This window comes from Ctenocephalides felis, unplaced genomic scaffold (assembly GCF_003426905.1).
Source record: "Ctenocephalides felis isolate EL2017-DRISC unplaced genomic scaffold, ASM342690v1 CF-g0.4_SCAFFOLD_01492, whole genome shotgun sequence".
NCBI lineage: Eukaryota > Metazoa > Arthropoda > Insecta > Siphonaptera > Pulicidae > Ctenocephalides > Ctenocephalides felis.
The window spans coordinates 28905243-28918300 of NW_020537646.1; positions in this window are offsets into that span (position 1 = coordinate 28905243).

A 13058-nucleotide genomic window follows, 5' to 3' on the forward strand; every position below is an offset into this window, starting at 1 on the left:
TTATAAATTATTAATTCCAGTACACAAAATTTCAATTTTAGGATGTATGTATGAAAAAATTAGGTAAACTACACTTATGCATTTACCTATTTTGAAATCATTTGTTTTACAGCAATAACCACTGTGTCAACATTTAATGTTAATATATTTTACTTTAGTTAAACCATTTTGCACATTTTTATTATGCATTTTTCAATTTCAAATCAACTCACTTATGATTTAGTACTTCTACTGCTTAACTTACATTTTCCATAAATGTAAGCCAAATTCTTATAGACAAATAAATTCATTTTTTGACTTCAATGACTATTAACATTTTAATACTCAAAACATAATCAATATTTTTTGAATTTTAATTTATATATAATATTTGGAAAGTTTTTCTCATAAGTATTTATTATTATCAATTGCACAATTATGTTTAATAATAGCCGGGTTTAATTAAACTTATGGCAAAATTTAACACATCAATAATAATTTTATTTGGTATCAATATTATTGTTACTTTTTTGTTTGTACAAAAAGTCATAGCACATTTATATTGGAGGTAATTATTTTTTCCAATACTAATATGTAATAAGGCTATAAAGATCTACAAAGATAAATTATATCTATCTATGGTATATATGAAATTGCTCTGCATAACATGAAATTTGGTGAACAATGATTACATTATATTTGTGAAGAAAAATATATAAAATGAAATTAAACTTCCGCATAACTTAGATTTTCATAAACTATTATTGAATTACTATTTCAGACACAATGCTATGAAAAAATCACACTTTTTTTTCTTCCCTGCTATGGAACCGGTTCTGTCGCATAACAGAAAAATGTTATGGCAAGGCCATGTTACGCTCCAAATTCCATACATTATGCTACTGAATGATACTGAATACTGTCAAAATGTCATGACTTCTATACATTATGCTACTAAATGATACTGAATATTGTCAATTTGCTCCAATACTAATATGTAATAAGGCTATAAAGATCTACAAAGATAAATTATATCTATGTATGGTATATATGAAATAGCTCTGCATAACATGAAATTTGATGAACAATGATTACATTATATTTGTGAAGAAAATTATATAAAATGAAATTAAACTTCCGCATAACTTAGATTTTCATAAAATATTATTGAATTATGATTTCAGACACAATGCTATGAAAAAATCACACTTTTTTTTCTTCCCTGCTATGGAACCGGTTCTGTCGCATAACAGAAAAATGTTATGGCAAGGCCATGTTACGCTCCAAATTCCATACATTATGCTACTGAGTGATACTGAATACTGTCAAAATGTCATGTATCTACTGTGCATTCAGGCTTTTTAATATACTGCAACATCACTCGTATGTTATGAAGCTGTGTCAGGAACACCCTGTTGTGTGGTTTCTAGCTTAGGTTCTTTACCTGACTATCTGAGAAATACATCTGACTGCACACCAACTACAAGGCTTTTGCCAATATTTAGTATGTAATAGTCCAGTCATTATAGTAAGTTCACCTCGGAATTCGAGATACCCAGCTGTAAGTCTGTAAATAATTGTATATTGAGTCCTTGAAGTTGTCTCAAAACCTAAATATGGTATTGACACCCTACCATATGTGGGTTTTGAAATAACTTTAGGGTGTCAATATACTAGTATTTACAGACTTACAGCTGGGTATCTCGAATTCCGAGATTCTTACTTAATTTAAGCTTAAATGACTGGACTAAAGTTCTTTATAACATGGCCTTGCCATAACATATTTCTGTTTTGCGGCAGAATCGGTCTCTATATTTACAACTGCCCACTTAAGGACATTTATCAAATTTGTTGATTTACAATTGTCAGCCGTAATAGAGACAATATATGTTATAGTGACATGTTGAAAAAACAAATGAATAGTTATTTTTCTATTTGTTATTAATAATATTAACATTATTTAAAGATAATAATTTAAACCTAACTATTTTTATATAAATAATTTTTTTGTATTCAACAATATATTTACAACTGTCCTACATGTCTATGTAAAATAACTATTGATTTGTTTTTTCTTATAAATAATTAATAATAAATATTTTCTTATGATTAATAACTAAGTTATTTCAATCTTCATCTGGAAAATTGACGACTTCTATCAAGTGGCGAAAAAATCATACTTATGTATGTTTTTTTTTTTAATTTTTGTGGTATCTAAAATTCCAGTCTTTATTATTATATCATCCAATAGTCGGGAACGGTTCGACGTCAATTACACTCAATTAACAATATCAACATAGTACGATTTTCTCCGAATTTGCTCACGTTCGCGATTATAAGCAATTTCATTCATAAATGCTAATGAAATTGCTATGTGCAGCACTGCAGTTCTCCCGCAGCGTAATGCATCCTCTCCTTATCAAGGTAACTTGTACCGTTCGATAGCTCTTCCAACCGGCTCTATATGTATGCCGGCTATAGCCGATTTATATACAATATATGTGAATAGCCAAACTGGACCAAATCCGTTTAGAAACTGACTCAAACATTCTAATCTAGCTCTCAGACTGGAACAGAATACTAACAAAGATATTGCAGCATAATGCAATATCGCGCTTCAAGTTTCTATTGCGGATGTTATTGTTCAAGAACTGCATTCACGATATTTGTAAATTTGTGATTATCAATTAATTTCAAATCGTTTATCAGTTAATTCTGAATATAATTTTTATATTATTTGAACTATGAAATGAGCACCGTATTTTTATAGTTAAGGTCTGATAATTGCAAAATTATCATTAACATTATCAGACATTTAGCTTTGCAATTAAATTCTATGCAAATGGATTGGCATTTGAGTTAGACATTTTAAGTACGACCTGATGTTCAGGATGTTGATTATTGGCATTTCTGTTGATTATTGGCAGACGTACTTATTTATTTTTGTCAAAAACAGGTCCAGCCTTTTCAGTGATATGAAGCAAATGATAAAAATAAAAATTAAGATTCCGAGAGAAAAGAGAATCCAATTTGAATGATTCTAGGCACATTTTGCTTGTGTAGACAGTGAGAGGAAAATGATAAGTTTTTAGTACAGACAAAAAATTTCTAAACAAAATTTTAATTTTGGTATTTGCATTTGGTGAAATATTATAACAAAGTTATTCTTGGGCGTCCATCCAATAATTAAATTAACTTTCCTTAGGGTAAGTTATTATAATCTTTCAAAAATCGAAATTGAAATTTTTTACATTTCTCGACGTTTTGAAGGTTTCTGAACATTTTGGCATACCTCAGAAAAAATGGATGTGTGTGTGTCTGTGTGCGTGTGTATGTGTGTATGTATGTATGTATGGATACAATTTTTCGTCCACGTTTTATCCGATTTGAATGGTTAAAAAAATATTAGATCTATTGATAGGGAGATGTGCTGATTAGTTTCTGGCAAAGGCAGGTCCAGCAGTTACGGAGATAAAGAGCAAATATAGCAGAAAATAGAAATTGAGTTTCTGAGAGAACGGATCATCCGATTTGAATGATCTAAAAACATTCAATTAGTAATGAATGGCAGCAGAGGTTATTAGTTTTTGGTAAAGGCAGGCCCATCCATTACGAAGATACAGAGCTAAATGTGCAAAAAATGGCAGTTTTCAAGAGAATTAAGCATCCGATTTAAATGATTCAAAGAACTTTCTACTTGTTTTAACAAAATAATTAATTTTGGCAAAAAAATTTTTGTTTCAAATTTTTTTTTTTAATTTTTTTTTTCAAAAAAAATTTTTTTTTTGTGTATCGCAAATAATTGATTTTATTTTTAATTCTAACTAAAGTTCTAATATACTTTAAACAAATAACTTCAACTTTGCAATTCAGTTTATATAATTCTTATAAATATTGGACATATTTATAAAAATCTATATGAAAACATTTAATATTCCTCGATCATTTCGTTACGGTACGGGAAGTTCCAGCAATTTGCCTTAAGGCACGATGCCATACACCCCACTAGTTTATTAATTAATTATGAAATATATATATATATATATATATATATATATATATATATATATATATATGTATATCGCACTTATCAATTTATCACGTTTGTATGTGATTTTATTATTACACTCACACATACCTACTTAACCCGTCTAATGTATTTCAACAGGTATTTTTCCGTCATTGTTCGTTAGAGTTCATATATATATATATTATTCAACATGATTTTTACAAGGTTATACATCTTGTTTTGCAGCGGTATATTTCTCATTCTTGTAGAGGGCGTGCGAAATAAATTACCCGTAAAATGAACGTACACATATACACATACACAAGTCCACCAGAGTTAGAATACCGAAACACAGAAACATAAAATACACACGGTCGCAGAAACGAAGTGACATTTATAAACATTGCGAAGAGACAAACTCTACGCAAGGCCCTCTACTTCCTTGTGGTTCTAAATATGCCAGTATCGATGTCAGCCAAATTTTTCATTTGTTAACTTTGCATATATACTAATGGTGCAAAGCATCGTGCCTTAGGGCAAATTGCTGAAACTTTCCGGATAGAAAATTGAAATTCTCCCCTGACATGGCCAAAAACTAACTGACACGTTTCTTTATCAATAGAAATCGAGTGTTTTTTACATCATTTAAATCATTTCATCGTCAACAAAAATCTGTATCCAAACACACACACACACATACATCCATTTTTTTTAAAGTATGCCAAAATGTTAAAATATAGGAAAAAAAAATTTAAAGTTTTTTTGCGATCACTATAACTTGCCATACAGGAAGTTAAAAATACTATAATATTCACTAAAACATTATGCAATTTGAAAGTCAATATTAAATACCATTAAAAGTGAGGAACCCTGGCAAAGTCAGATGTGTAAAATGATGCTGACTGGACATCCTAATGATCTAGTGTGAAAGTTATTTAATCAGATTCATAACAGAAGCATCATTATGAATTATAACTACTTACTTATTTGAAATTTACTTTCAAGCACAAATTTCTTTTAATTTTTTTTTTTGATACACTATAAATAGCGTACGTTTTAGTCTAATTCTTGAGCTTTTAGATTGCTTAGGCTTTTTGAATAATAGATACAATGCAATGCCTTGCATAGGCAGATAATGAAGTCAACAAAAATTCAATTATACAAAATGAATTCATCATATTTCAAAATATATGCGGCTGAGGATAATAAAATGAATTATAAAAAATTTATAGTGAGTAAAAATTAGAGTTCTCGGCTTTGAATCTTCATGATAAGCATCAAAAACTAATAAATCCGAAATATCAAACCATACATCAAAAATCTTGAACAAATTTATAATATATAAAAAAATATTCACAAATTATTTTAAATAGTACTAAATTATAGAAATAGAACACTTTATTATAACTAGTTTCTCACCGGTGATTACTCTGCATTTACTGTAAATGCATATTTGAAATGCAAAATATACTATATATAACGTAATACAATTTATTTAAAAACACATTTAAAAATTTATTATAAATATAATTAAAACAACCGCTGGGTTGCTTTCTAATAGTCACATAGCTAATAAGTATCATCACACAATATCCATTGAGGAATAAAACTCTGAAATTATTCATTTTAGAATATTGTTATTATTAGATGGAATGAGTAATAGCATTTATATTTTTTTCTGCATCTCTAATTTTGTTATTGTTTGTCAAATCTTTTTGTTAGAGATAGTTTCAAATTGAACATGTCAAAACTTTATTTAAACCATTTGCTTATCAGACCCTTAAAACATTGAAAATTCAATTACTTAATACCTATGAAATTATTAATATTGATACAATATAGACTAGACGTAAGAATTGTGTTTAGATACTATAGTTTATTTTAAATGATGATTGCTGGTTCATAGTTGATATAAAACTAATTATGATAACTATTAGTTGATAATATCTTTTCTTTAAATCCTATATCTTTGGTTATGGTTAATTTGTTTCCTATTATAACTGTTGGCTCACGGTTGTTACAACTACGGCATAAGTTACACATAGAATTTATTAGAAAGTGGATATAAGGAGTACTTTTAGTTTTATTAAAATATCTATTGAGCAATAAATGTAATTTGCATTTAGAACTAACTATAGGATTTCGTATACTCAAAAATTCTAGAATATACAGGAAATTAGTTTGTGATTTATTGCGCAATAAATGTAATTTGCATTTTGAACTACATATAGGATTACGTCGACACAAAGTAATGCTAGAATATACAATAATTGCACTTTGCATTTTTTGAATCAGTATCTGATTTAGAGTTTGGTATTAACTGTACAATTTTTTTTCAATTTCGAAGCCTTTCCCACAGTTGAACATTCGCCTTGCTCAAGACGTTCTCTTTCTCAACCTCTATTTTCTTCCGTGACGTCGCGCCTGACGTGTAACACGTTCGGCGTGATTTCACGCAATGCCATCTGTGCACACCCCCGGGAAAACCTTTTTATACACTTCTAATGTATTTGTTCGATTTTCGTTTATTTATATTTGAAATGGATCTATTAATAATATCATCAGAAATACGAACTGATTGTAATATCTTAGAATTATTTTATTAAAACTTAGTAATTTGTATTCACTCCTGATTATTTTTGTTGCTTCTGTTACCTTGTTTATACATTTGTTCATTAGCATTATTTATGAATTATACTTTAAATATATTCAACGTTGAATCCTATATTTAGTATTCTTTATTTAATATAGCTATTCTAAACTTTGAGATAATACTGTTGTATCATAGTGTTGTATGATGAGTTATAAGAAAATGGTGCTACTTGGTTCAGTTTAGCTTGACCTACCAATACTAAATAAAAAATGATAGGTAAATATAAAAATAAGATAATTATTTTTTTATTGAATTAACGATTAGAACTTGAGTATCCTAAAAGCTGTTTTGATGATTTTACTTAACTGCGTCGGTTTTATAAATGCCCATCCAAACAGTTGTCCAAGTGACGAATTTATTGTAATAATTCTGTAATACTAATGACTTTTTCATTTATGCAGCAATAATTATAAATGTTATAAATGCCAGATAAGGGCTATCGTTACTTCGAAATATATTGCTTTATGTATCTTTAATTGAAAATCGAGGTTACGACTGCTTGATGTCAGATTGTCCCAGACGGTTACCAAACTTTGTATAGCTGATATAAATTCAATTTTTCTAACCACAAATCTACGGGGCGAGGGGGGGGTGTGTTAGCTCTATTAATACACTATTAATATATGCAATCAAAATATTACTAAGTAGAGAATGTAAAAAACCAATGTTAAAATAAACCGTAACATTTTTGTTAAGAAATTAAAAAAACACTAAAATTATGAATATAATTATTCATAGGATTTTAATTCATATATGATTCTTGCAATATAATACTTTCCTTGAAATTAATAATGAAATTCAATTATTAATCGTTTTGTGCTATATTCTTGTTGAAGTTCAAATGTTTCAATAATAGATATTGATACTTGTAGGTATCCCAGGTTGTCACAATACTAGCACATATCTTCAAGCCACCATTTTATAACTTATATATGAATGTATTATTATATATAAAAAATAAAAATTTAATATGTTTGTATATAAGTGAATAATTTAGAATACTGGTAAATTGTGGTAAACTATTTGTTAACGCATATGGTTTAATAAAATATATAGATATGTTTTAATACTTTGATACAGAATAGCAACAATGAAACCCAATATTTTTAATACATTTTATATTTGGAAATCTAAAGTAAATCCTCATATTGTAACACGTTCTGTCCATCAAAATTAGATTCCTTGAAATTGATCCTATTAAATCACAAGTCAATACCTGATGGGATAATAATGCAATGAGCAGTCGCTTGTATTCAAAATTTAATCAATTAGAAAAATAATATAAAATTATTAAAACTGTGTACATCAGTAAAATATCAACATTCAAATAAGTAACATCATTATAACCTTAACAATCAAGCAAGTAACATTGACACTGTCAATCTTTAACATCGTATCATTTTATCTAAATAAACAACAATCTAAACTATATATCATCTTTTAATAATCTGTAATTAATAAATAACAATCAGATCAAAATACCATTTTTAGAATTTTACAAAAAACTAAAAACTAACAAAAAATTTTCTGGTGGGTTTTTCTTAACTTCAAATGTCATGTTATCAGCTATGTATTTTTCAAGTTTTTTTCAATTTTGTTGATAACAAATGACTTTTGTAGAAAGATAGTGAGATATTTAAAAATCATATCAAAACATATTTGAAACTTTTATAAGCTGCTTTGAATCAAGAATATAAATTGATTTCATAAATTATAGAGCCAATGTAAATATTTGATAAATTAAGATGCTGTATCTTACGTACGTACGCTGTATATTCTAAAGAGAAGGTTACATCTATTCATATTACAAAGTACGATTCATTTTAGATGCTTTTATATGGCAATATTTTAATAAGAACAATTAAATATTCTATTAGAAACTTCTCAGATTATCATCATATGAAAAGTTAATTTTGCATGTAGTCCTCTGTCGACAGTGATGTGTGCAGTTTTCATTATATATTGAAGCCGTTTTCACATAACTTTAGCCTGGAAGCTATTTATAGTCATAGGTAACTACATCCATAAATAACATGAATACGTACCTATAAATAAACAAATAATTCAAATTCTCGTAAGCATTTTGCATGAAGGTTTTCTTCGTGCACTAGTGAAGCGACTATTTATTAAACTGGTGCACAAGACGTGTAATAAGCTATCATAGATATAAGCAAAGATGAAAAATTACTGTTTTGTACTATATTTGTAGAACAGAATGGGTTTATAGTAGATAAGTGAGAATAAAAAAAATATATATTTAAATTTGTAGACATTAAATACTATATCAGCTGTGATTTTGTTCTAGAAGTGATTTTGTATTTGGTACTCGTGATTTATAATATTAATAATTAAATAAATAAAATTATGTTTCGAATTATGAGTAAAACTAGTGCATCCTCGATATTGCTGCATCATCAGTAATAAAAAATGTGAAAGTCCTTAATATTAGAGAAGTTCTTATAATAAAAATACATCAAAAGGATACAAGGCAACGGTTGATTTACCTTAGACACCAAACTTAGCTTAATTACAAATTTAAGACATATCTGATTGGCAACTAAGTATGTGCAGATTTTTGGATCTAAGATCTAAGACTTCTTTTTGTCGAACTAATTAACTTTATTCTGTAATGCATTGTTTATTATGATCAATGTCTTTTTGTGAGCTTCCAAGCTACATCATTATCCACTTTAATAAAACTTTTGGTTTATATTAGCAAAAACCTAAAAAAGGTACAATTTGACACCATCAAAATTATTGAATTATTTACCATCCAAGGAGTTTTGTGAAGTTTGAAGCAAAAAGTGAAAAATACAGGAAAAAAACTATATGTTAGATCTGGAAAAACATCCCAACTAAGCTCCAATTATTTTTACAAAGATATGTGGTGTCAATAATGGTATAAATTACTGCTTTGATTTGCCAATTCAGACTGCTTTTCTTCAAGTGCATTTTTTAATTTTTTTGTTATTTGTTAAATGCAGACATTGGAATTGATCGTACTATTAGATGACAAGAGTAAAAATTCCTAAAAAAACAATTCCTTTGTAAACAACTTCAAGTAGACGGCCAAAGCAAGGATGAGTGAAAACCAATACGAAATCTTTAAAATGCTTAAAATATGCCAACAAATGTCTAACAATAACTACACAATTGATCACAAAACTTTTTTTTACTGATTGACAGCTAAATTTCCTAATAATAGAAAGTAACCTAAAGAAACAAACCTAACTAATCAATTGTAACCATCTTAGAGTGTAAGTGGCACTTAAATAGTTGCCAACATCATCACTGCCACACATTTTGTCTTTTTTGTATATAAATTATATGTCTATAGAAAGACATTGAGTAGTTAATTTTCCAAATAACATTGATATTTTAAAACAAAACGCAGTGGTTTACCTTTTAATAATGTACTAGATTATTTCTGAATTTACAGTAGTTATCCAGTACCATTTGATGCCCAATACGTCAAACACATGACAAAATTTGCTAGAATTTGCAGATTTCCTAGATAATTTAAAATTACCTTCTCAAAATAATTTTCTTAAAACATTAAAAACCGCATCCTTGTTACATTTCATACGTCATTTCAAGTTGAACCTGTAGAATAATGCATAGTTCGTATGACTTGTGCATCGCACGATGATATATGCGATATGTCTGAGGATAACTTTTCCTTACGTTATATATTCCCTCTCGCGAAGCCGTATAATAAAGTCAACTTTACTCGGTAATGAATGAACTGAGTTATTTTGTCATCGCAGACCGTATATCATTGCCTCTATGAATATATACAGCGTTTGCTCTACGAGAACATTTGAACGTTGTAAATTTACACACAAAAATAGAGTGAGAGTAAACATTTTCAATTTTTACTAAGAGTTGTTGGTTTAAGCTGGAGATGAACAATGTGGATTTTAGATGAACAGTTTGAGACTTTGTATAATATTAATATGACCGTATTTTTTAAGTCAAAACCTCCCGGCAATTTTTATTATGCCAATCCCTGACGGGAGGGGTGGGGTCTTATAATAACAAACGCTATTTAAAGATACAATAAAAACAGTTTTTTTATATAAATTTATTTTTTTAATCACAATTGTGGGCTTTTGATAAGAACTTTATTATTCGATTATGTTTTTTTTAAATTAAGTTTTATTTTGCTTTATTTATTATATTGTTCCTATATATTATATGAAATTTTTATTTATTTTTTTTTATACCTAATTTTATACTTAAAAAATAGAATTTATTCATGTTTTCATAATTTTTGGTAATTTGCGTATTAATTTTCGGAAAAAACTGGGACAAATATATCTTTTAGGACAAAACCGGAACACAAGATGGAATTTCCTTACCTTAATAATATGCATTATTAACTTCCCGTAGGGCAAGTTATAGTAATCGCAAAAAAATCGAAAATGAAATTTTTTATATATCTTTACGTTTCAAATGTTTCTGAACATTTTGGCATACCTTAGAAAAAATGGATGTATGTGTGTGTGTGTGTGTGTGTGTGTGTATGTATGTATGTATGTGCGTGTGTGTATGTATGTGCGGATACAAATTTTCGTCGACGATTTCGGGAACACGGATCAACCGATTTGAATAATTCAAAAAACATTGGATTCGTATTGATAAGGAGACGTGCTGATTAGTTTTTGGCGCAGGGAGGTTTAGCCGTTCCGAAGATACGGGGCAAAAAGTGCCGAAAACGGTAACTCAGTTTTTAAGAGAACGGAGCGTCCGATTTTAATAATTCAAAAAACATTTTACTTATATTGACAAGGTGAAGAACCGATCAAATTTTCATAAAGGCAGGTCTAGCGGTTTCGGAGATCTAATGAAAAAAGTAAAAAAAAATGCCATTTGGCGGTCAAAAATGATCATTAGACTTATGCACATCAAATTATCAGATATTTTATAGAGATTTTAACAATAAGTATGAATTTGGTTTACAGTCCTATGGGTTCCGTACCAATGTTTACGCGTTATACGGCGACGCGGGGCTTACGCGCTTTGATATTTTGTCTTTATGCAGTTAAAGCAGTACGATTGCTTTAAAAAAAAGTTTAGATCTTCCAAAATATGTCAAAATAAAGAAAACATTTTTTTTTCAAAAAAAAAATTAAAAAAAAATTATTTTTTTTAAAAAAAAATTTTTTTTTTTTCAAAAAAAAGTAATTTTTGGTCCAATTTATAGTTTCTCAAAAATCTTATTTTTTTGAAGTAAATTTTTTTCAAAAATGTTAATCGTTTTTTGAAAAAAAAAATGGTACGGGAAGTTCCAGCAATTTGCCTTAAGGCACGATGCCTTAATTGCCTTAAGACAGAATTCCACTTACAGCTAGTTTTTTATAAAAAAACACCAATTATTATTTAGTAGCTTTATGTGCTGCTGTGATGGTGTTGGCATATAAGTAAACCACTTTCACTCTTACATGGTTTCAATTAAATGGTTAGGTTTGCTGGCTTAGTCCAAATGTAAAATACGTTTTGTTACAAGGAATTATGCTGTCAATCAGTATTAAATTTTTAGTGAGTGTTGTTGGTTTTACCTGAAGATGAACAATCTAGATTCTAGATGAACAGTTTGAGACTTTGTATTACATGCACTAATATTAAAACAGGACACCAATCACTAGTTCAATAAGCTGTGATAAAGTTAGCATTTAACTAAGTGCCTCTTTCACTCTTAGATAGTTTCTTTTTAATGGTTTGCTGAAGTAGTTCAGATATAAAATACATTCTGTTATTAGGCAATTCAGATGTCAATGAATAAAAAAGTCTTTGGATTGATTATGTAGTTTTTGTTACGCATTCATTGGAAGATATTTAGGACTTTATGAAAACAAATTGACAAATCATCATCAAAAATTTGAAAATCACTCTTATTCACTCGTTGCTCTGCAGCTCCATACATTAGACTCGAGAAGACTAAAAATATTATGGTCAATTAACTTGATCTAGTAACGTATTGGGCACAAGTCGCGGTCAGTTTGTTGTATGATAATAACTATTTGTTTCTATGTATATTATAGCTTATATATTAACAATGTATGTACAATTATATTAAAATCAAACACACTTTGTTTAGGCTATTAAGTAATCATAGCAATATATGTCTGAAATATTGTCTGTTTGTTTTTTTCACATATTTCGATGTTTGTTTCATATGTGTTATGTTGTTACTAATCTGGTTTTTGTAGTATAATTACAATTATTCAAATTGAAACTTTGTGACCTACTCTACTCTACCAATAAATGCTTCTGATTCAGTTATACGATTTAAACATTTGCATTCCAATATGCTTTTGAAATGTGCAATGACTAAAAATGAGTACAAGGGCAAAAAGATCAATTAGGCAAGAAATTTGAAAAGTCAGATTTTTTTTTCACTTTGTTTATGTTTCT